This window comes from Sciurus carolinensis, chromosome 1 (genome assembly GCF_902686445.1).
Source record: "Sciurus carolinensis chromosome 1, mSciCar1.2, whole genome shotgun sequence".
Taxonomy (NCBI): Eukaryota; Metazoa; Chordata; class Mammalia; order Rodentia; family Sciuridae; genus Sciurus; species Sciurus carolinensis.
Window position 1 is genome coordinate 37,011,486 of NC_062213.1, and position 23,544 is coordinate 37,035,029.

Genomic DNA, 23,544 nt, shown 5'->3' on the forward strand with positions numbered 1-23,544 from the left:
ATCGTGGATTGGAAAACCCCACTGGCTCAGAGAGTAACAGGAATTGAATGAGCTCCACAGGGGACTGACCCTAAGGCCAGGGCTCATCTCTCTTGCCCCTTCACCCCTACCAAGAACTCAAGCTGAAAAGGTCAAAGCCTCCTGTATTAGTTTGTTCTAGCTGCTCTTAACACATTACTACAAATTTAGTGTCTTAAAATACCACCAATTTATTAGCTACAGTTCTGGAAGTTGGAAGTCCAAACAGAGACCCACTGGGCTGAAAAGTATGTGTAGGCAGGGCTGTTACCCTCTGCAGTGGAGAATTCATTTTCTTCCTTTTCCATGCCAACAAGAGTGATGAGTTCTCAGATTTATCACCTTTGCCTTAAATGTAATTTATTTAACATTAAATTTATATAATTTAATTTTTAATAATGAATGTTTGACAACCAACTCACAAAATTCCTGAAAATTTAGTGTTAGCTTTTGGGAGTCAGTACAAACCAGTTATAATCAACCTCTGTCACTGTATTTCCCAATAACATGCTTATTACTGCTTTTTTTTTTGACTTTTCAACTTTGATATTCCCTTCCTTTCTTTTTTGGTACTGGGGATTGAACTCAGGAGCACTTAAACACTGAGCCACATCCCCAGTCCTTTTTTTTGTATTTTAGAGACAGGGTTCACTGAGTTGCTTAGGGCCTTGCTAAATTGCTGAGGCTGGCTTTGAACTTGCAATCCTTCTGCCTCAGCCCCCTAGCAGCTGGGATTACGGGCATGTAACACCATGCCTGGTTCCCCTTAACATTTTGAAGGCAATGTTCCATTGTCTTCTAATGTCCAGTGTTACTTTTGAAATGTTTCAGAGATTCAATTCTGATTTCCAAATTTTTTAAATAGCCTATTATGGGTGTCTGGAAACTTTCAAATCTTTATCGCTGGCATTCTGAAATTTTCACAATGATGTGTGTTACTGCGATCTTTTTTCACTGAATGTGCCAGGCCTATTGGCACATAGGCATGCTCAATCTGGAAATTGAATGTTCTTCACTCTGGGGAGTTTTATATTTTTTGATTTTTTGTTTTGAAAATTTACTCACTGATATTTTTTCTTCTAGAATTTCCATTATTCGGTATGGACATCTTGGTTTGATGATCTACCCTTCTTATCCTTTTTCTCCATTTTCCTTTTCTTCCTCCCTATTTTCCTCTTTCTTTTTATATTATGTGTGAAATTTCCTAAGTGTGTCTTCAAAATCTTTCATTAAAGTTTTTAAAATTTCTGCTCTCGTATTTTAATTTCTAGGAGCTCTTTCTTAATTCACTGAGGGTTCTTGTTTAGCCTCCTCTTCTTGTTTCATGGATACAAGATCTTGCCTTTCTAAGGCTATTGATGATCACCTTCAAGTTTTCTCCTGATTCCGACCTTTTTTGTTTCCTACAAGTTCATTTCTACCCCTAATTTTTTATTGTTCGTCTTTCATTTGAGACTGTCCCCAAATGTCCGGTAATGCCCAGCTGTTCATTCACAATTAAGAGTGAGATGCTGGGAAGCCCGCTGGAAGCCCTGTGTGCAGGAATGGAGCTCTGGGGCTCTCCATGGGGTTATCAGGCAGACACTTGTATGTCCTGTTGGGGAGCCTATCATTATCTGCACCGTGGGTCTTTTCCTGGGGCTGTCCTCTTTCTCCCCACAAATATCCTCTAATTTCTTGCCAGGCTACTCATAGTTTAGAGGCTGAGGTGAGGATGGGGCTGTGGGTTCCATTTTCAGCATCTTTCTGCTAGGTCAGAGGAGGCCATTGCCTTGCTGAGTAGGAAAGAGGGTGTGAGACAAAGACACCTTCCCAGCACTCTCCTCCATTTCTGTTCCACCCTTTTCTCTCATCTTTAGTGGTTTCTGGTGCATCTAGTTCCTGAGCAGTTCCTGGGTTCTGTACAGATAGTTCATTTTAGTCTTCTCTCCTCTGTAAATCCAACCATGTGTGAAATTTCTTTCCATTTTCTGAAATTTTTGTTGATTTCTTTCCTCTTTTTGACCTATGGATTTAAATTTTTCTTTTCCTTGACTGTCCTTCTGTTAGGGTATTGTTTGGGAAGAGAACAATGGGTATTCAATTTTTCATATCTATCATGGAATCAGTATGCATTATTTTAAGACATACCATCAACAGTGTAAGTGCCTATTCCCTTGTATGCTTGCTAATATTAGGTATTATAATTACAAATTTATATCTTTACCACTTTTCAGGAAAAAAGTTGATATCTCATGGCTACAGCAAACAACCATCCTGGTTTGTCCATATCTGAGGGGTTTTCTGGGATGTGAAATACTCAGTATGAAACGAAAAAAGTCGTGAGCAAACCAAAGCAAATTGGTCACCCCAATAATTGTATTAATTGGTTGACTAATCTTGATTTATCCAAAAACATTTTGAAACTGAGGAAATTATTGAGGTTGGAAGAAAAAGAACTATTACTTGTCCTTTCTCTTTTGTCTCTGTTTCCTGCATGTCAAACACAAGACTTAGACATGCTACCCTACTCTGCATGAACTCCCAACCCCTATCCCTCTGGAGACAGTGGAGAACATTGGAGGTGCTTCAGGTGTGGGGGAGCAGGATTAACGTATTAGCAGAGAAGTCTGAAGCCAGCATTGTATTATTTCCTTGGACCTTTGACTTGAAGGTTAGAACTCAGTGAAAAATGAGAGCTCTGTGGGAGAGAAGTCAGGATGTCTTTGAGTGGGTAGATACATGCATCTGTGTCTCTTTGGCTGCCTCACTGTTAGATTGTGTTTGGGATGGCAGCCATGTTGGAAATTCATCATGCCAAAGAGGAACTGAGGAGATGTACCCCAAAACAGGTCTCCCTAAAACTATGTCAACCAGAAGCAGACATAGTTAGAAGAGAAAGATGGGCAGTGTTGTATACTAACTGCAAGTTAAATTTAAAACAAATCTTGTCATCCAAATATTTATTTGCTGTGTTGCTATGATACAACCTGTGGTAACAATGCTTAACTCATTAGTGATTTTGATGTTGTCTTCATTGATTCACTTGGTGGGCTCTTGAGACCTAGAAGTGAAAGAGCTCACAGCATCATGGGGAAGAGAGTCAGAAATAAATAAAACAGATTAGCACAGAAATATTAGTCAAGGGCTGTAGGTGTAAGGAAGGGTTTACTTACGCAGTGAGGAGGGAGACAAAGTGACCAGACTTCATTGAAGGCACCCGTCTGAACTGGCTCTCAAAGAAAAGGCAGGAATTTGTCAGTAGGTGCATCCAAAGCACTCTGCTCACTTCTACCCCAGCCCTGCTCTCAGTGCTTTCCTGGTGTGAGAGTGCCAGTCTTTCCCAGTTGGACCACCACAGTATCCCCATGCCTATAGTGCTTGGTACATTGGCAGTTGTAATGGCTTTGATATGAAGTGTCCCCAAAGCTCATGTGTGAGACCATGCAGGAACATTCAGAGGTGATCTGATTAGATTACAAGACCTGTAACCTAATCAGTGTGTTAATCCATTTGATGGATTAATAATTTGGCTGGAGAAAGTAGGTCACTGGGAGCATGGCTTCAGGGTTCATATTTTGTTCCTGACTAGTGGAGCTCTCCCTCTCTCTGTACATCCTGGCTGTTGTGAACTGAGCAGCTTCCCTCCACCGTGCCCTTCTGCCATGTTGTTTTGCCTCACCTCAGGCCCAGAGCTAAGGACTTGACTGACCACGGACTGAACCTGTGAAACAATGAGCCAAAATAAGCTTTTCCTCCTCTGAGTTGTTCTTGTCATGTCTTTTGGTCATAGTTATGAAAACTCAACTAAAACACCTGCTCTCATTAGGTTTATTGTATAATATGCATGAATGTTTCAAGTTCCTAAGTAGGTGCTTCAGATTCCCAATCTTAATCTGCACCTTGTATTAGACCATTTTATGATGCTATAACAAAATACGCGAGATTGCATAATGTATAAAGAAAAGAAGTTTACATAGGCTCACAGTGTTAGAGGCTGAAAGTCCAAGATTCGGGGGCCCCATCAGTTTGACCTCTGGTGAAAGTCTAATGACAGATGGCATTACAATGGTAGGGGTGCATCTGTAAGAGATCACATGGTGAGACAGGGAAGCCAGAAGGACTTAGGGGCCAGGCTAACTTTTTTAAAGTAACAACACTCTCTCTCAGGAACTAGCCGGCAAGAACGATATATTCAATATCTTCTAAGAGCAGTGCCCCAGTGACTAATTACCTTCCATCAGGTCCCATTGCTTAAAGCTCCCATGCCTCAACATGGGTGCATGGAGGACCAGTCTTCCAGCTCATGAATCTTTGGGGGATACACTCAAATCATGTCTAAATCATGACTGCCTTGTGAAATTGTCTTAAAGAAGCCATATTTTCAAAACATGTTAAAATCTGGGATAATTAGTGCACTGGGCCTGCATTTAGAATTAAGGCAGGGCTGGGGATATAGCTCAGTTGGTAAAGAGCATCCCTTGCATGCATAAGCCCTGAGTTCAATCCCCAGCACCAAAAAAAAAAAAAAAAAAATTAGAATTAAGGCATATATATATATATTTTTTTTTTCATAGAGACTATAATATAAAGCTGCTCCTGGTGCCCTTTACACTGCAGTCATTTCCCCACCTCCCAAATTACAACCTAGCTTGTCAATCAGTGAACATCCTAGCTAGCCATTGGTTCATCAGTCAGCTTGCAAGTATTCTTCTCCACTATTGGTTCCCACCAGTTGGTGAGATTCCAATCTGGGAGAAGTGTGAGTTCCCCTGTCCAGAGTGGCTTTCTGGGTGCTGTCACTGGACCGCGACTCAGGCCGGGCACCCAGAGTGCCTGCTCCCCTGGATTTAAGGGTCTGTCTGAGCTGCCTTGGGACCCGAGCTGAGCCGCATTTTTCTTACAGAGACAGGAAAAACTATGTTCATGTAGTAAAAAATAACTTCAAATTTAAATAAATGGTTGATCAATTGCTGGTCTCATATAAGAAAGAACGAAGCATCAAGAAGAAGAGATCAAGGAAATTAGAAAATAGAATAGCAAACCATAGGTTATAAGGTAGGGTGGGAAGGCAGAGAGTAGAAGAGAAAAAGTATAGTAGAGGATCCATATAGGAACGTTCTGTCCTACACACTTCAGATTGCAAGTCTCCCCAAATGCTGTTCAGGCTGCAAGTGACCTAATTGTTGAAACCAGACGGTTGTCATTGTGAGAATCACTTGAGCTGTTTTAAGGAGGCTGCTTGGACCCAGCCACCCACGCGAATCTCCAGGCCAGCTGCTGGGGTGCACCAAGTCCAGACCCTAGGACTGACCCCAGGCAGCGCACGCTACCACACTTCAAACAACTCGGAGAGACCTCCCTGGTACAAAGGGACGCTTTCATCTTTCTGGGTAAAACATCAAGTAGAACTAAAAGTTTCGTTTTTAAAATACACTTTATATCCCTCATTTTATGGAGCTTAGGCTTGCTCATGGGCCACAGCAGATGGCAAGTCTCTGATTTATAATCCTTGAAGCACAGTTGTTCTTCAAAGTACTTGTGTGCTTCTCGTGTCTCCTGTGGTGACCCGCAGGTCAGATGGGCCTCTCCCAGGTCTTCTGATGTTCAAGGGCTTGTGTTTCAAAAGGGTTTGGTTTTCTTAACTTCACACTGGGTTGGTGGGAAGGAGGTTCAGTGGGATGGAGGTAGTGGTGGGGAAGGTCCCCTGGGAGGTTTAAGCAGATGGAAATTAATTGTCTTAGAAAAAAGAGGAGGTTGCTGAGCTCCTGCCCCACCCCAGCCACTTCTTTTGTGCTTATTAACAGAGAACAAGTACCAGCTCCCCATTAACTTTCTCCCATGTCCCTACCAGAAATCTGTGGATTATGAAAATTAAACAGTCACTTGTTCCTTCTAGTATGTAAGAGGAAATATTTGCTTTCTCTCTTTCAAAATGGCCCAGGTTTTGTGGAGGACTATTAACAACAGAAAGAAATACACTCTTATCAACTTAAATCTCATTTCCACATAAAGCTGTCCGGTTTTAGTGCTGGAATATTTGAATCCCTCCATCTTTAAGACTCCGCCAACTGTAAATGCCATAAAGAAGTTTTCTCATTTCTCCCATTTATTTTTGTGGAATCTTTCATTCCCAAATGTCTTTCCATCCCAATAAGTTGAAGTCCAAGTAAGAAAATTGAATATGTCTGCCATCCAGAAAATTCTAAGCTGGCCTGGGCAGGAATATTTGAGATGATTTCAGAATTTTTGTTTTAAGCATTTATTAAGCATATAACTATATACCTGATACTATGAAAAACACTTTAGGGAGGTTAATTCATACTATCTTCATTGACAGATGGTATTATCTTCATTTTATACAGGAGGAAACTGAGGCAGAGAGGGAGGTGAATGATAGCTAGTGATCAGTGAGCCAGGCTTTGGACATAAGCACACTGGTTTTAATGTGCACTTTCTTAACTACTTTGCTATACTGTCTCTCTAGCCACTTATCTTCCCAATGTTCTAAATTAGAGGATGTAGATTGGTCTATAAATGTATTTTGGATGACCCATATACAATTCCCAAACTCAGAAAATTTATTTGGGAATCTGAATTTTCTGATTTCTTTTGAAAATAAGAATGCTAATAAAAAGTTGTACTCCATTTGTGTTCGGTGAATCAAAATGCAGTCTGTAAAAATAAAAATTAAAAAAAAAAACAAGAATGCTAAGCATCATTAGGCTTACATTCCCAACTCAGCAATCAGGTGAGCAACAATCATCTGTTTGGAAAAGACTCCCACTTGGGATTGCCACAGCCCTCACCACGGCAGACCACAGCATCCTGATCAATTCTTATCTGACTTCTAGAAGCTTTTGGGCTTATAACCTCTATTCTTAATGCCGTGTGTATGGATACTACTCCAGTTTAACAAGGGACTGCCTCCAAAATGCATTCCTCAGTCTCCCAGACACCAAATTCAGTCACTTCCCTCTATAACTTGATTTCTGGTAATTTGTAGCTAATGGTTGATCTGTCTCAAAGATAAAAACTGAATGTGAGTGAGTCCCTTTCTCTGGCCTGAGTTCCCAAACCCCTATTGTTCTGGCAAAGATTCTAGCCAAGTGGTTGATGTTGTGGAGCCAGAGCTGGATTCTTTTCTTTTCTTTTTGGTGCTGGGGATCGAATCCAGGAAATATGCCAGGCAAGCACTCTAAAAATGAGCTGCATCCCAGCTCAGAGCCAGATCAGAGGACAAGCCAAACTGATCCAGTAGAGAAAAGCAAGATTCAAAAGTCAATAGCAGCTCCTGCCTGGGAGATGAAAGGTATTACTGAGGTCCAGAAATTCAGAGTTGGGCCCAGAAGGACTTAGGCAAGAAAGGAAATGAAACGCACATGACACAAGTCAGCACATCAGAGGAGGAATGTCAATCAGGTGGCTGTAACTCCCTCAGGAATGTCACTTCATGCAGCTGAATTTATACTTCATTGTCTGCTATGGTTTCCCCTAAAGGCCCAAATGCTAAAGACTTGGTCACCAGCCTGTGGTCATCAGGTATTGGGAGGTAGAACCTTTAAGAGGTGGGGCCTAGTGGAAGGAAGTTACATAATTGGGGGCATGCCCTTGAAGGGACCCCAGTCGTCTTCCTCTCTCTCAATTTGCTTCCTGGCTACCATGAGGCGAGAAGCTTTGCCACGTGCTCCCTGCCATGATGTCCTACCTTGCCACGGCCCCAAAACAACAGAGCTAGCCAACCATGGACTGAAACATCTGAAACCATGAGCCAAAATAAATCTTTCCTCCTTCAGGGTGATTACCTCAGGTATTTTGTCACAGCAACTAAGACATTTTCCATATGTCTTAGTCTGTTCAGGCTGCTATGAAGAAAATATACTGGGTAATTTCTAAATAATTGAAATTTATTGTTCATACAATTCTGAAGGCTAGAAAATCCAAAATCAAGGTGCTGATTGACTTGGTGTTTGGTGATGGCCTCTTTCTCCAGAGCTGTTGCCTTCTTGCTTGGTCCTCACATGGCAGAAGGGGCAAGGGCATGCCCTTTGACCTCTTTTATAAGGGCACATCCTCATCCATGAGGTCAGAGCCCTTATGACTTAATCACTTCCAAAAAGGCCCCATCTGTTAATACAATCACAATGGGATTAGGTTTCAACATAGTTTTTGGAAGGATACATTCAGACCATAACAACATCCAATGACATCAGTGTCCCAGCTTCAAGGTGCTGCTGTAGGAATTAAATGAGATAATGTACTCTAAGTAATTAGTATGGTGCCTGGTGGGATCAGTGGCAACCCAAAGCCCCCAGGAGGTCCTGAGTGACCCCAAAGAATACAAACAGGTATTTTCAGTTTGCCTGTGTGCAGAGCTGGGTGACCGTCTGGGTGGGTTCCATCAGTTCACAAGGCAAATCTAAGAGTAGGCATATTCACAGCCTTAACACTGTGTTGTCATCATCTATTTTATTTTTATTTTTAGTACACTTATATTTACTTTTATTTTCAAAAAGTCAGTGTGACAGATGGAGAGCTAGGGTAGACTGTGGAGGATGCTCAGTGTTTTTATCACACTCACTCTTCGTATGATTTTTTAAGTTTAGTTAGAATGACATACACTTCTCTCTTTACACCTTCCAATATTGTTTGGCCAGTGATTTCATAAGGTGCATGCAACTTCAAATGAGCTCAAATTTTGCTTTTTTCCCCCTTCCTTTCTCCCTCCCTTCCTTCCTCTCAGCAATCTACACATTTGTCCTATCTAGTTAAGCATTTTGAAAAATGCAAGCCAAGGAACATGAATTCCACAAGATTCATTAGAAATAAAAGGTTTTGGTGACCAAGGACATTTGGGGAATGCTTCCTATTTTATCTCCCATTTTGAGATTTGCTATGCATGTTCAAACATATGAAGACTTTGAATTGCCTTGAAGTAAGACATGCAAAAAAAAAATAGACAAGAACTTTTAATTCAGATTTCTCAAATGTACTTTATCATGGAACTTTCCCTCTCTTGAGTAAACCCTATTAACACCCTGCAGGATCTACTTGGAGAACAGTTGACCTAAGTCTGCTCATTATATGACTTCCTAACCTTGGAACTGACCTGATTGTTGTTGCTGCTGCTTTCATTAAAGGTGTTATCTTTTATATTTATAGATTTTTCTAATTCTCAAAGACCTAACTTAAAAAAGAAAAATCTGAAGGGCATGCTTTCTACCTTCCACTTCACACATCTTTGAATGAATAGTATACAAAATGAAATAGCTCATAGACAATATATGTGAAAGTCATTAAAAGTCTTTCAAAATTGTATCTTCTGTTTTATAATGACTCAGGCAGAGTGATTTTATTTTTGTTTTGTTTAGTCAAAACATCCACGAGACCTCCAACAGCCTGTAACTTTGCATATTCCTTTTCTTCCCTTGCATTTAAGGAAAGCATTTACCTGACATAAGTTCTTTAAACTGAGTGTGTAGGATTTTTTTCTCCTTACGGGCCCTGTCTGTTCTTTTTCTCTCACTGTCTACTTACAGATATAAAATCTATTAGAAAGTGGTTTGTTCAATGATAGGTTCATTTGTGCAACAGGTCAGTGGGGTGTCCTGCCTCTAGTTGTGAGCAGCCACCTCCCAGTGTCTGAGAGCTTTGACTCAGTCCATCTAGCTTCTGTCCCATGGACGGAGGGCTTCAGGATATTAGTGACCCCCAGAGAACACTAGAGTCCAGGTAAAGGGAGAGTTTTCCTGTGCAGGGCATGGCCTGATGCCAGGGCTTGTGACACTGCTTTGGAAGTGGAGGACCTCTTCAGTGACAGGGACTCCAAAGGGGAGTACTGGATCTTTCTGGGTAACACCCAGCAGAACTGGACTTAGGTACATGCTTGCACTAGAGGCCTCTTTGGATGTGACAGGGAGTGGCCAGAATCAGATGTGATTGAACTCATTGTATCTGGAAAAAAAAAAAAAAAAAAACCAAAAAACTTTTGAATTAGTTTTATTAAATGTAGAAAGACTTCTTGAATTATGTGAATAACTGGGAGGCCACAGGAAAAGGCCTTTCTTTAAGGCAAATGCACCATGTTGCCTGCTCAGAGCCTGTCTTTTCGCTGTACTTCTTCCTTTCAAGTCCAATGTCAGTCATACCAGCAGAGATAAACACGGGTGCTAGTTTACCTCTGTTCACTTACAATTCTGTTCAGGGCAGGCCTATACGGGATGACTCTTTCCATCACGGTTGGCTAATTTTAGAAAGATTAGACTTCAGGGGTCTTCTGTTCCTATGCTTCTGCAGCCAGGCAAGTTACCACCAATAGCAAGCCGTGTTCATTGATTTTACTTTTGTGTGCTTCTGTTTTCCCATCTGGAAAATGGGCAGAGAAATGAAGACTTTCTACAGAATGACAAAATGAATAGTTGACCAAAAATTTGGTTCTGGGTGCTTTACAGATTAACAACTCCATATTCTTGCTCTATGGCGACATGTAATTGTTAACTTAAAAAAAAGATGAGATGATCACAAATTCCCACCACTTTTTGAATCACTTACCAAATTTTTTTCATTTGTCTTAAGATTCAGAGAAGCAAAATGTAGAACCACATTTTCCTTTACCTTTTTCTTTTCTTTGTTATTATTAGATACATGTAAAAATCCAAAGTTCGTATCACAGATTTTATCCTTTAAAATAGAAAGTGAAGAAGGGAATGAGTCAGAGAAACTATAGCTTTCAAGAGCAAAATGCAATTGAACATTAAAAATCTTAAGACCATTTCAGCGTGATTCTTCATATAAAACCCCAGATTCTGGGGATTGTGGCCTCTTCTTTTCTGAACATGATTTCCTCCAAATTAGGATCCATTACTTTTAAGTCTGGAAAACATCTTGAAAATGGATCATCTCAGAGGCTCAAGGGCTTGTGTGTCAGACTGAGAGTTATTGATTCAGTAGACCTGGAATTCGGATCTCCTAAATCCCCAAAGATGACTTTTTTCTAGTTTCTCTTGCTCTTTCTTCTCTGAATGATTTCACTGGGTCTAAGCTACTTCATTTCCCACTTGTACCTTTGTCTTTCCCAAGTGACTTGGTCCTTGCCGCTCCTCAGAGCTTGATGGGGACCCTGGAATGCAGTGGGGAAGAGAGGGTCCCTAGCTGAGCCTGTGGGTTCTCTACTCCTTATTTAACCAGAGTGGCTCCATTTTAGCTGTTTTTCTTATACTTTCCTAAAATAAGGATTTCCTGGCATAATGTTGAAAATGTTTTCAAAAATGACTTTTCTGCCCCATCAGAACCGTGTGTGTCTTGCTTGGTATTAGTCACCCAAATTCCCCAGTCTCTTTATGTAAGCTTTAGGTTGTTTCCCTTCTTCCTCGAGATTTCAGCTTCCTTAGACTTCTGTAGTAGTTAGTTTTTCCTTTTTTTTTTTTTTTTTTGCACCTCAATAACTCTGTTCCATTTCCCCTCCCTGCTATAGACCTTGGCATTTCCAGCATCTTCTTTTCATGTAGAATCCCAATTTCTTATGAGCTGAAATACCTGTCTTATCTCAAAATCTCTAAATTCAACCTCATACTTCAACTCTGCCCTCTTCAATATTTTCAAAACAGTTATTCAGCATGCCTAGGAGGTATCCCAGCTGCTGTTATTCTTCAAGACCTGTGGTCCCATGTTTGCCCAGGAGCTGTATCTGTTTCCTGTCTTTGAAGTGGTACCATAAGTTCCTTGAGGGTAGGAAACATATTTTATATTCCTCATCTTTACATCGAGCACTTGTATTTAACATGGTATATGTATTAGTTAAGAATTTAATAGGCTAAAAATTATATAAACCCCCAAACAATGACTTTAATAAATAAATTAGGAGTTTTCCTTTCTCCCATAATCAGAGGTCTAAAGGTGGGCAGTCTGAGGTTGGCATGACACCCCCGGTGCTGTCCGAAACCCCACACTTCTGTGCTCTCAAGCACCCTTACCATTCGCTTGTCGTCTGTGGTTCCAAGCTGTCTGAGCCTGTTCCAGCCTCATGTCCACAATCCATTAAAGGAGAAGGAGAAGGGAAATGAGCATTTGGTGATGAATAAATTTGCTGGTGGAAAACACCAACAAAGCAGTGGTCAGCCAAACTTCCTTGAAGGGCTTCCAGAAGTGCCACCTGTTGATTCTTTCTTTCTTTTCCTTCTTTTTTTTTTTTGGGGGGGGGGAGGGTTACTGGGGATTGAACCCGGGGCACTTGACTACTGAACCACATCCCCAGCCCTATTTTGTATTTGAGTTAGAAACAGGGTCTCACTGAGTTGCTTAGCACCTTGCTGTTGCTGAGGCTGGCTTTGAACTTGAGATCCTCCTGCCTCAGCCTTCTGAAACACTGGGATTACAGGCGTGAGCTTCTGCACCTGGTTCCACCTGGTGATTTCTACTTGCATGTACATCATTGATAAAACCTGTGTCACCCCCATCAAAGGAACTGAACAGGCCCTTCACAGAAGATGAAAAATATGATCAGTCGACAAATATATGAGAAAATGTTCAATGTATCTAGCAATTAGAGAAATGCAAATCAAAATTACATTGAGAATTCATTGTACTCCAAAGTGGCAATTATCAAGAATACAAGTAACAATAAATGTTGGAGAGGATGTGGGGAAAATGTTCACTCATACATTGCTGGTAGGCCTGCAAATTGGTGCAACCACTCTGGAAAGCAGTATGGAGATGCCTTAGAAAACTTAACATGAAACCACCACTTGACCCAGTTATCCCATTCCTCAGCTTATACCCAAAGGACTTTAAGTCAGTATACTATAGTGACATGGCCACATCAATGTTATAGCAGCTCAATTCATAATTGCTAAACTAAGAAACAAATGTAGGTGCCCCTTCAACAGATGAATAAATAAAGAAAATGAGATATATATGCATAATGGAATATTACTCAGTCATTACTCAAAGCAAGGTCCACAGGCAGATCCAATCTGAGAACTCTTCCTTAATGAGACAACTTCAATCAGAATGTAAGTCAAGTACATTACCAAGGTCAACCTTCAGTTGACATATTGTTCAGTTAACATATTTTCCTACTAAAACTTTCTCAAAGAAGAAATCAGTGTAAAACAAAACAATTAGTTTGCAAACAGGCTCCTTCAAGCAGCCTCCTTCCAACTAGATGATCATCCCTGCCCTTCATGGGAATTCTGAACCTGCCACTTTGAGCATCTTTCTGTCCTTCACTTTAATCAACATTCAATTGGTGTCTCTCATGTACCAAGAAGTATGTGGGGTGCTAGGAGCACAGTGGGCCACCAGACAGTCTCTGAGGACGCCAGTTCTCATCCAGTGGGATAATACATGTGGAAGTACTTTAGAAATTTAATTATATTTAACAATGAGTATTCCCTGGCTCCTGATAGATGGACTCAAAGGTGTTAAGAGAATAAGCATCCCACAAAATATTGCTAGAATAAGAACTCACCATGCCCAAGCATCCTTACTTTTGGCTACATTTGCCTCCTTCCTTTCTCTGTCTGGGGTACATCTCACCTGTAAAAACATTGTTCTTGAGTTTGAGGATTCAGAGTTGCATTTCAGATGAGAAGCATATGATACTGACAATTTATTTGACTCCCACCCTTGCTCCTGGGCGTCTCAACATAAGGTGTACATCATCAGAGCCTCGGTGAAAGGCTATTTAGCTCCAGGTAGGGAAGGTGCTGGTAACTTGGTCTCTGGAGATTACCAGGGAGAGGACGCACTTCCACAAAGGTGTTCTCTTGGCCAAGGGACTCAGGATTCATCAGGAAAGGGTCAGGATGCTGAGGAATAGAGATCTATTGTCAGAGGAGCTTGGAAGAATGAAAGAGAACATGGGGTGGGCCTAGGAACTCAAAAAGACTTGCAAAACTGCAAATGGCAAATCTGAGCAGTGTTAAATCTGAGTGTATATGTGGGTATTTTATTTTAGTTCTGTGGACCTTTATGTTTTAATATTTCATAATTTACTGTTTAAAATATTTTAGATCCTTAGAACAGACTTGTACTTTCAGATGATCAATGTAGCATAGAAGAGAAATATTAATAAAGAAAATATTCATGGCCCTGAAATTATGAAGGACAGAGATAGTTTAGCTTTGCCTGTGTGTTCAGAAGCTTGTCAAAATCCCTGATAGGGTGTTTAAAATGCAGATTGCTGACCTATTTCTGATTCAGTAGGTTTGGGTCAAGGTCTAAGAATTTGCATTTCTAACCAGTTTCCACAACAAAGAAATCCTGGTGATTCCTTCTCTAATTGACTAGATAGTATGTGCTCTTCCCACAGTTGACTCAGTTATTCAACAGATAGTTAGTAATTACCTACGTTGAGCCAAATACTACATTACAAGTTAGGGATGTGGGGTTCGTTGTTCATGTATAACTCTTTATCTAGAAGCAATCATTAAATATGATACATATTTTTATGGCCAAAGATGAGCAGTCATTTTGACACGAAGCAAGCTGTTGGATATTATAGTAGCTAATCAATGGGATGGGGAACCCGCTGGGAGGGCTGAGTATCTAGTCTTAGTTTTTTTATATATAGTACTTAATTATGAATGCAGACAATTTTCCTTTTCTCTTCTTGTCTTCTCCCTGCCCCCACCTTTTCTTTTCTTTCCCTAACTCCTCTGGACAGAGGTGGCTGACTATTTCCACAGCAATCTCAATTCACTTCCGGCTTGCTGCCTATTCCCAAAGTTTCTAGGAAGCCCAATATTTGCTCTGCCAGCTTCCCTCACAGCTGGGGCTGGCCGTATGTCCTAGTTATGGTCAATGAGATGTAAATGGAAATATGTTGGGGGACTCTTGGGGGAAGAGTTCACTTCTATTTAAAAGACAAGAATAAGAGTAAGATTATTTGTACTGCCCATTTCCTTGTCTTCCTGACTTGGAGCTGCAAGGGTCATCTTGCAACCTTGAGGCAACTAGTGAGGAGATGAAAGCTTCAAAATATTAACTAGAAAAAGAGTCTGGTCATCAGTAACACTTTTAATCACCCCAACCCAAAAGTTAGCAAGTCACCCATATTCAGACTTCATGTTAGTTATAAAAACAAAGCTTTATTTTAATGGATCACTAATTTCTAACACAGAGGAGGTCATTACCAACTAATACAGTCCATTCTCCCTTTTTTCTTCCTTTTTCTTCTCTCCTTGTTATTCCTGAATTGTGCCCTGCCTCCCAAATTCAGGCATTGAATTTCTAACATGTGGAACATCAGAATGTGAATTTATTTGGAGATAAGTTCTTTAAAGAGAAAGTTAGGTTAAAATGAGGTTATTAGGGTGGAACCTAATTCAGTATAACTGGTGTCCTCGAAATAAGAGGAAATCTGAACACAGACACCCACAGAGGGAAGACTATGTGTAGACAGAGGGAGAAGATGGTCACCTACATGCCAAGAAGTAAAGCCTTTGATGAAACTACCTGCTGACACCTTGAGCTTGTAACTTCTACCCTCCAAAACTCCCTGGAAAATAAATTTCTGCTGCTTAAACAGCTCAATCTGTGGTACTTTGTTAAGGCAGCTGTAGCAAATTAAAATACCCCTTATTTTGCTTTTCTTCGTTCTATTCTTTCTTATACTTCCTGTGTAGGTGTGTGCACATGTGATTTTTGTTTTATGTATATATAACAAAGGATACCTGAGAGTGAGGCATTCCTCCTGTGTGGCCTGCTGTAGTTTGGATGTTGAATGTCTGCCAAAGGTCCATGTATCAAACAAGGTAGTGCAAACTGGAGGTGGTGGACCCTTTAGGAGGAGGGGCCTGGTGGGAGGTCCTTGGTTATTGAGGGTGTGTCCTTGAAGAAGGTCCTGGGACCCTGGCCTCCTTTTTCTCTTTGCTTCCTGGCATCCTGGCAGATGAGGTGGGTAGTTCTATTCCTCTGGTGCTCCCACTCTCCAGCATGCCCCCCACAGGCCCAAAGCAATGAATCTACCTGATCTTGAACTGGAACCTCCAGAACTATGAGCCAAAATAAACCTGTTTTCTCTGTAGGTAAATTCTCTCAGGTTTTCATTATGGGGATGAAAAGTTGGTAACACAGGACCCCTCAGCTGACGTCTCCTTGTCTTCTTGGCCAGCATTGTGTTGCATATACTTGCATAAGCCAGTGTCTGAGATAGGGGATAGGCCCACCATGATTGATCTAAACCAATCAAGATTCACTCTCTTTGCCTGGGATTTGGCTACTTTATGTACAGCTTATAGATGTTCACAGAATGGTGGAGACAAGACTACAAACAGCATTCTGTAAAAACGACTTATCAACCAGGGTTGATTTTCCCTCTCTCCCCTTTTCCCCAACTCAAGGGGCATTTGGTAATGTCTGGTGATATTATTGGTTGTTACAACTTGGAGAAGGGAGAAGTTGCCATTGGCATCTAATGGGTAGAGACCAGAGATGCTGCCAAACAGGCTACCGGGCACAGGAAAGTCCCCACAACAAAGAGGAACCCAGCCCAGTTATCAATAGTGCTGAGGACAAGAAGCCCTGTGAGAGAAGGAAGGAAGAAGGGTGTCTTTGGGGAGCACAGTAGGGTCTGCCATGGGTGTAACTGTATATGTAGCTCCTGTATGTCTAGCTGGCTTCAGGCTGCAACAGTCCTAAGGTGCAAATTGACCTGGTCACACTGGCCAGTCGGCCCACAGTCCACAACTGTCTGCCAGAGACCCAAGTGAATCAGAAAGATTTGTGCAGGCTAAAATTAGAAAGGAGACAAAAAGTGATTATTTGGAAATAAATTTGAATATGCCTATTTCGATCCTGTGAGACTGCAGTCTGACACATAAACAGAGCTAAAAATATGAAAATATGCGATGCTGTCACTCTAGTCACTAAATCTCACTAGCTTCGCATGGAGTAATGCTTTCGTCATTGTGTTGAAGTAATATCTTTTAATACTTAAAAGATATTAATAACCTTGTTTTGGAATTTTGTTGGTATATATTTAAATTACTTTCATAATTTCAAAAAGTAGCTCTTAATGCATTGTAATCAATGCTTAGGTTTTTTTATATCTGCCCATCTCCTCATTTTGTTCTAAGTAATTAACAGTACAATAAAATATATTTGTAGCCTAAGTAATACCTCAGTGGTTTTTAAACTTCTTTGTATTCTTTGAATATGCTATATATATGTGAATAATAGGTACCCTTGTTTCCACAAAGATAAAGATTAAAACAAAACAAAACAGTGCCGTGACCTGCCATTTCCTTTGCAAATATACAATTTGTCCTGTTTGTATTATGGTTGTTGTTTGCAACATCATATTTTCCTCTGAAATAAAAATAAAAGAAGTAGCATAGACAACTTGGGCAAATGGGCTCCCGGCATCATGGTGTTTGGTTTCGTTGGAAGTGATCATGCATTTACTTTTATATACATTTGGCTCCCTGTCAGAAATGCTGTGGGTTAGGCTTCTGTGGATTCAACCAACCACGAATTGAAAATATCTGGGGAAAATAATTGCCACTGTACTGAAAATATACAGACTTCTCTTGCCTTAATGAGACAGTTGATGACTGTTTATATATCATTTACATTAGATTAGGTATTATAAGTAATCTAGAGATGATTTAAAGTGCCTGACAGGATGTACATATGCTGTATGCAAACACTATGGCATTTTACGTAAGAGGCTTGAGCTTCCATGGACTTTGGTGTCCAGAGGGGTCCTGAAGCCAATCCCCTGTGGATACACAGAATGACTCTATGTTATGATGAATATGTCATAAAGCATGTAGTTAGCCTAAACTGCAAAGCATTTTCCATTTTTCAAACCTATACAGTAGCATTGTTTGTTCACACATTCCTTAGTCAATTAACAAAGACTGCACTGGACTTCATTTAAAAAAAAAATCACTAACGTATTCACTTATATGTGCTACTATATATTCATGTACATTTCTTACACTCATTTCTTTTATTTTAACCAAGCAGTATCTAGAAGTCAAAGTCGTCATCTTTAATTCATTCTCCAACTGATTATAGACTTAGGGTCTTCATAGGAATATTCACTCAGTTTGCAAATGCTCTTCAGCTGTGTTTTTCTATTTAGCTGCCTATAGATGACAGATAACAATGTTTTACGCATTTAAGAGCACTACATTTCCTTATTATACAGACATATCTCTAGTTGGCTCCAGGCTTCTTACTATTAATAGCTACTGAAGATGCACTGTGCATCTAATTTAGCGCTGCCTGCGGTGACACAATTGCTTCTTAGTTACTTTTCTGCCAATATATACAGCTTATGCCACAGGGAGCCTCAAGTTAATTGATGAGATCCTGCCCTCGAAGACCAAATCCAAGACATGCTTTCTCGACAGCTTTCCTCTCTGTGACCTCTGTGTCCCTCATTATCCCAACTCTCTCTGGTTTGGTGCCATGACTGAAATCAAGGAGGCAAATCTGCCTCTAGGTTTGATTTTTTTTCCATACCCATCCTTGTGGGATATGAGAGCCTTCAAGGGTAGCTTCTGCATTTCCATATAGAAATAGCAATATGAAGTGGGCTAGGGGACTTGAATTAAGTGTATGCTTTCAGGGCATTTTTGTTTTGTTTTGTTTTGTTTGGTGGGGGGAGCTATGAGGAAGTTGATGGAGATTTGGTTGGGAAGGGGAGTATAGGTACCCTGAATCATCCTTTGGCCAATCCACTGGCCACTTTCCCCATGGAAAACCCCTTTTTGTGCCACCGCTGAAGGTCACACCTCCTAGCACCGCTTTCCAGAATATGGCCTCAACCTGTCTCTTGGACCTTATGTTCTGCTCCTGCCCACCCCAGCTCCCCACTTGGTCAAGCTGTGACCATTCCATGAACAGGACACATGGCTTTTTCTTCTGTTGCTTGGTTTTGGTTGTTCCCCAACTCTAGATTTCCATCCCTCTCTTCCTGTGTGCTAATAACCCTTTCTCCATTCCACTAGTCACCACAGGTCAGTCATGGAATTCTAGTTGTCCAACACACAGTTCTCCTCAGCATCAGACTAAGAGCTCTTTGAAGGTGAGTGTCATTTCTTACTTGCCTTGACATCATAAGTGCCCAGATGGCTTCTGATATTTACTGCCTGCCATAAATGTGCACAGCATTAAGCTCTTGTTACAGTGGGACTCCATCTTTACCAGCATCAATGTGGGGGGGGGGGTGTCCCCATAATCCTATGGTCAACAGGTAGCTGAAGCACAGCTCTATAAATGCTGAACCACTTTCTTGATGAAAAAAAAAAATTAAACATGAGCCTTCCTTAGTAAAAAGGTTTAAGATACACTTTACTTCAAAATGTCAGAATCCTGTTGTAAAAATTGGTTATTATGCTGAACTCTGTTAGCCATGTTCAACCAGCCATGAAGGTGCCCCAAGTGGCGTCAATTAATGTGTTTTTAAATACGATATACATGTTGACAAAACAAAGCATTGGTCCCTCCTGTGACCTTCCAAAGAAGCACCAAATGTTATTGTATTTTGTTAGAATTTGATTTCCATGAACGAAATCAGGTTGATCTGGTTTTCAAAGCATCTGGGATATACTGCTCTTTTCCGAGATTATTTAGGGTGAACTCCAAAAATTTTCCTATTTCATTTTTTTTTGAAGTATTGCTACTCAGGGAGGAAACTTATAAATATTCTCTGATTGTAGAAGATTATATGAACTTGACCCATATTTCCTTTTTCATTAAGTTTTTCTTGCACCTCCTTTAGAGATCAGGTTGTCACAACAAAAATGACTACACACCGTATTTATAACATCATACTAAATGACTGTCTTTTATTCATCCAGTCATTCAGTGAGTACCATGTGGATATTATGAGGGTCTGAGGAATTAAGAGTGAATAAAATAGATGTGATCCTCCTCAGGTACTTCATGTTTAGAGAGGAGACAAACCAATGAAGAGAATTGAAATACACAGTATGTTTCAATTTTAAAACTTTCACCAGTCCATGAAACATTGGCCATCCTTATTGGATTACTAGAAATTCCTACAACCTTTACATTGCTGGTTCAAGAGACCATGGTACTTCTCTGATGGCAGGATCAGGATCTTCATGAGGGTCTGCAGTGATTTCTGTAGATATTATTACTCTTGGAGTTTGTGGTAGAATTGGGGGCAGGCTGCATTTATTAAGGCCTGTATTGAAAATCTCAGGGGTTTGTACGTGGATGAGAGTGGTGATACCTATCAATAGGGGTAGATGGCAGTCACCAATGATATTCCCAATGCAACCAACATGTTCTTTATGTCTTAATAAAGAACATGGCAAATAATTGCTGCTGCCAGAAGTTGGAGCAAAAGCTCCAACTTGGGGAATTTCTGGAACATATTTTGTTTATGCATCAAAATATAACATTTATATAGAAATCCACATAGTTTAATGGAATTAAGTTGCCTAATTTACACTTAACATGGTTTTTGTCACCTTTGTTTTACACTAATGCTTATTTATTGGGAATCTAATCTATGCAGAGACCCTCACTAGATAATTGAGGGGACTCTGTATTATCTCAGTGGGTTTACAATTTAGGAATGACTTCAGTCAAGGACAGAGAACATGCAGGTTCACGGTCACAGGGAGAATGACTACTGGGAATAGAGGCAGATCTTGGTTCCTAATGGGAAAACAGAAGTACTATGTGAGTCTGTTTTAGAACTTCATCCCCATGCAGTGATTGGCAGTGGAGACTTCCCCCAGGTCCTGGGCAAAGAGAAGGATTCTGTAACCTATTGAAGAAGGGTGGTTGATAATAGCAGGCTTGTGGGTATGAGAACAACTGTCAAAGGTCACACTGAAAATCAAATTTATTATAAAATTTTAAGATCAAAGTTACCTGTGTTCAGTCTATGAAAGTTGGATTTAGAAACTCCCAAGATTCTGTAGGTCATGAGGGATTCCATCACGTATTCTTCTGTGTGAATGAGACTAACTTTAAGGTTTAAAGACTGTCTGACAAACATGTAGGGAATTAGAGATTGGGCCAAGCTAATGTCAATGGTAATTTAAAATTCAGAGCTGGGCATGGTGGCACATGCCTGTTATCCCAGTGGCTCGGAAGATGGAAGTAGGAGGATCACAAGTTCAAAGCCAGCTGGGGCAACTTAGTGAGGCCCTAAGCAACTTAGCAAGACCCTGTCTCTAAATAAAAACATAAAAAGAAAACCAAAGGGGCCCCTGGAGGTCTTTTCTCTTGGTGTCGCTGCCCACAACCCCACTGCCCACAACCCCGCTGCCCACTGCTGCTAACCCGCTGCAGCTGTACCCAAAGGACCACTGCCAGAGTGCCTGCAGATATGAAGGTCAGTACACACCACCATTGTAACAACAAAGAAAAATGTTCCAGCCTCAAAATGTGGAACATACACAGAGGATTTTATTAAAAAGCAGATTGGAGAGTTCAACATAGGAAAGAGACACTTGGCCAACATGATGGGAGAAGATCCAGAAACTTTTACCCAAGAGGATATTGACAGAGCTGTGGTCTACCTATTTCCAAGTGGTTTGTTTGAGAAGCAAGCCAGGTCAATAATGAAGCACTTGAAACAGATTTTTCCAAGACAAAGAGCAAACCAATGGGGAGAAGATGGTTACCCATTTCATTTTCTCTTCTATACTGGCAAACAATCATGTTATTCATGAATGCATGAAGTATATGGAAAGCTACTCCATATAGAAAAATGTGAAAATCAGTCGTGAGCCAAAGGTCTACTTCCAGAAAAAATGGAAACCAAAGATCTGATTGGCAGCAGATGGCTGATTAAGGAGGAACTAGAAGAAATGTCAGTGGAAAAACTGTCAGATCAAGATCATATGCAGTTCATTTGGTTGCTAGAAAAGTTATTGACATTGCAGTGTGATCCTGCTGAAGAAGAATTTGTGCAGAAGTTTTGCAGAAATGTAGCTCTTCAATCAAAAAAACAGCTGATTGAACCTGTGCCATATGACCAGCAAGGAAGGGCCTTCAGCACAGGTGAAGATAGAAGAAAGAGTGCAAAAGCAGAAGCAGCTGCTTATGAAACAGAAGTGGAAGAATAACAGTGAATGGAGCTGATTATCTACTGAACATTCCAGTCACACAGGACAGAACAGCTGATGTTCCCTTTTCACTTCCTTGACTGCTTTGGAAAACATGATGTGACCTGCACAGTCTCAGGGGTGGGAGGTCAGCACAGGCAGGAGCCCTATGCTTGGCACTGGCAAAAGCCCTGTGCAGCTTCATGACTGAGAATGAGGTCAAGTGGACGAGACAAGCTGAATACCTACTACTGATCCACGTGACAGAATGAAAGAAGCCAGGCCAAGAGGCAACCTGCAGAAAGTTTACCTGGAAGAAGTGCTGAAGGTGTCCCCCCGGGAGGGGCAGCGAGAGGCTGCACACGTGCCTGGCATGGGGCAGAACACAATCAGCATCTTCCAGCCAACGTGAGGGCAGCACTAGCAGAAATTATTTTTAGTTATGAGATGATTTACTTTTAAATGCTGCTTTGTAAAGTTTAAGCTTAAAAAGTAAGTTTAAAAAAAATAGACTGGGGATGTGCCTCAGTGGTTAAGCGCCCCTGGATTTAATCCCTGGTACCAAAAATAAATAAAATTAAATAAAACTTAAAGACAAATATTGCCTTATGGAGGAATGAATAGAAATTTTTACCAAAGTTGTTCTAATCTTATAGTCACAGACTGTTAGAATTAGAAATGAGTGAGTCAATCAGGGATTTTCAAATGTTGCTTAGCCATAGACTCCTTCATTTAAGCAAAGTTTTACACTGAGGTGTGGTATGTCAAATGGACAAAAAGGAATCGGAGGTGAGCTATATTCCCTATTGGCTTACTCCATCTGAATCTCCAATGGGTACCCCAGATTACCTCCACCCAGGGGTTCTCCAGGACACAGTTGGAAAATTCTTGCTCCAGGTCAGTTTCCACATATGATTATTGAAAGTTACCAAGCCTAGGACGTGTAAGTGACTCTCCCCTGGAACTGCTGGTCACAGGCAGAAACAGGTCCAGGGCTTTTGACTTATTTTATTTTGCATTGAGCTTTCTTCTGAAAATCGAACATGATTTGTGTATCTTTTCATTTGTGTTTCCGAATGCCTTAGCTTCTGAAATTGGGCCACTGTCCGATTAGTGAAAGTAACTGAGGAAAGAAAGACTGCTGTGTTCCAGGCTGAGGGGAAATAGGTTAAATCCACTGTATCTTTCTTTATCCCCTTATTGGATTTGACCCTATTCATCTTTGCTCTCCACACAGAAAAGACAGCCTTCCATGATCCCCAGTCACAGCCCCCTGTCTGCAGTGGGAAATGCAATTCCACAGAGATGGCAGACTGCCCTGTGCATCTCTGTGGACTTCTGCGTGCTTTGGTGTCCCGCAGCTAGTGCAGGTTGGCTCTTGTCACACTTTTCAGAGCACTAGGGTTCTCCCTAGACTCCCAGATGTTGCCACACTTCAGATAGCAAGGATTGCCAGGATTCTGCCTTGCTACTTGTGAAGGTTATCACTTCCATCGTTGGTGAC

At 40.9% G+C, this 23,544-nt stretch overlaps 1 protein-coding gene and 1 pseudogene across 1 annotated transcript in view; both read left to right on the top strand.

Moving 5' to 3' along the window:
• LOC124979738 (28S ribosomal protein S9, mitochondrial-like) overlaps positions 1-22,366 on the top strand; it is a 37,818-nt pseudogene extending 15,452 nt beyond the window's left edge.
• Positions 1-23,544, top strand: part of Ncald (neurocalcin delta) — a 314,139-nt gene that overhangs the window by 136,039 nt on the left and 154,556 nt on the right. The window lies entirely within an intron of this gene.